General features: G+C 42.0%; 1 pseudogene; it reads left to right on the forward strand.

The window, feature by feature from the left end:
* The first annotated feature begins 1,255 nt into the window (after window positions 1-1,255).
* On the forward strand, window positions 1,256-1,744 carry LOC145414598 (protein GVQW3 pseudogene; annotated as a pseudogene).
* The last annotated feature ends 521 nt before the right edge of the window (window positions 1,745-2,265 follow it).

Genomic DNA, 2,265 nt, shown 5'->3' on the forward strand with positions numbered 1-2,265 from the left:
GTTTTATTTTTGATCATCTTTCTTTCTCTTCTGGAAATGAACCTGGCTGTGCAAACCGCCATTCTATGGTCACTTCCTATATTTACTTTGCTGATAACCGTAACATTTATGATCGTGTTATTCTTATCTTCTATCATGATGTTGATTTCATTCTTTGTTTCTCCATTTGGACTTCTCCAGGTCCATTTTCTCCATTTTTTTTTTTTTTTTTAGAATGTGTTCAATCTTTTTATGTTATACAGTTCAGCAAAATTTACCATCATTTCTTCTCCTCCATTTCATTTTCCCATTCCAAATTTTCCTCATACATGTTTTTCCATTTTTCGATTTTCCGACTTTTGCACTGAAGTCTCCCATGAGTATAGTATATGAGTCTTTTCTTCTTCCATAAGCCGAGAGATGTCGTCATAGAATGTTTTTATTTCTTCATCTGAGCTTTGAGAAGATGGTGCATATACTACTATTACTTTGAGGGTGTATGTTTTACATTCTCTAATTATAATCCATGCTTCTCTATCAGATACACTGCTGAGTTTAACAACTGTCTGCAAGATTTCTGTTATTTAGAAATCTTACAGCACTAACTCTTTCACTTGCCGTCCTCTGTAGTATAACAGGTGGTTGCTGTTTTGGAGCTGAATTACTTTTTCTTCATATCTGTTGATCTCACTCAGTCTTACAATATCCCAATTAATGTTTTCTATTTCAGTTGTTAAGTTATGAAGTTTGTAAGCTTCTGCAAGGCTTCTTACATCGTACATATAGATGTTTAGGGTTTCAGTATGTTTCAAGTTCCTGTCACTAATTTGCAGAGACAGTGCTTATTCACTTTTGGTGTCACACTGCCGGTAAGCACAGGAGGCAGTGCAGTTGGACCTTTAGTAGACGATGGTCCAACAGGAACACCCAACAAATCATTTCCAATAGAATTATTCATTACTGGTTGGGAGGACTGTGGCAAATAATGTCACATCCCTATCACATAGTTTCTGGCGACATGTAATTTTTCTACCTTCTCATTCAGAATATTCGTGGAGCCCTATATACGAGGTGTGACAATAAAGAAACGAGACTGTGTCAGCCATGCCTATGACTCAATGCCAATTGGCTAACCGCTTATGTTAATGTGTTACACAACATCTCACCAGTATTCTGCTATAATATCGTTCACTTCTCACACTCTGTTCTTTATTTTCAGGCTGTTGTATAGCACACTGTTGCTACACTTTGTCACGAAACTGGAGGTGGGACAAACATGGAGCAAAGAATCAATTTGAAATTCCTGGTTAAGCTGGGAAAGGGCCCAATTGAGTATCTCAAACTTCTCCAAGAGGCTTATGGAGAACAGGTGATGTCGCGGCCGATAGTCTTCGAGTGGCACAAACGCTTGAAGAGTGGCCGCGAGGAGGTGGAGGATGACCCCAAGTCAGGACGGCCTTCCACGACGAAGACGGCTGAGAACATTGACAGAGTGAACCAGCTGGTGCTGAGTGATCGCAGATTGACGGTGCGGATGATAGCAGAGGAACTCAGTCTGAACAGGGAGTCAGTGCGGACCATCTTGTTGCAGGAGCTGGGGATGCAGAAAGTGTGTGCCAAGATGATGCCCAAGCTTTTGTCGGACGACCAGAAGGAGCACCGGGTCAATGTTTGTCGAGACTTGCTGGAGAAGATCGGGGAATATCCGGAGTTCCTTATTCCCCAGATCTCGCACCGTGTGACTTCTGGATCTTCCCCAGGCTGAAGACTGTGCTTAAAGGAACACATTTCGCCTCTGTAGAAGAGATCAAGGCCACAGTGACGAGGGAGCTAAACCACCTCAAGGAGGAGGACTTTGCTGAGTGCTTCCATGGGTAGCAGAAGCGAATGCAGAAGTGCATTAACTCTGGGGGGGATTACTTTGAAGGGGACAATGTGTAATTTCTCTGTTGAATTTGTATTGAAGTATTTTTGAGAAAAGTCTCGTTTCTTTTTTGTCACACCACGTACAGTATCTATAAGGGGTCCCATGGTCTGCGCCGTCTAATACGTACCTTGCATATCTGAAAGGCCTTCCGCTATCGACCATATATATACGAGTATATAGACAGATAGACAGATAGATAGATAGATAGATAATACAGTATACTATAGCAGTAGCCGTGTGTGTGTGTGTGTGTGTGTGTGTGTGTGTGTGTGTGTGTGTGTGTGTGTGTGTGTGTGTGTGTGTGTGTGTGTGTGTGTGTGTGTTGGGCAGCCGAAACTACACATTCAAATCGCACCAAA

Source organism: Coenobita brevimanus, chromosome 100, assembly GCF_032717465.1.
Source record: "Coenobita brevimanus isolate Jiangsu-jjx chromosome 100, ASM3271746v2, whole genome shotgun sequence".
NCBI lineage: Eukaryota > Metazoa > Arthropoda > Malacostraca > Decapoda > Coenobitidae > Coenobita > Coenobita brevimanus.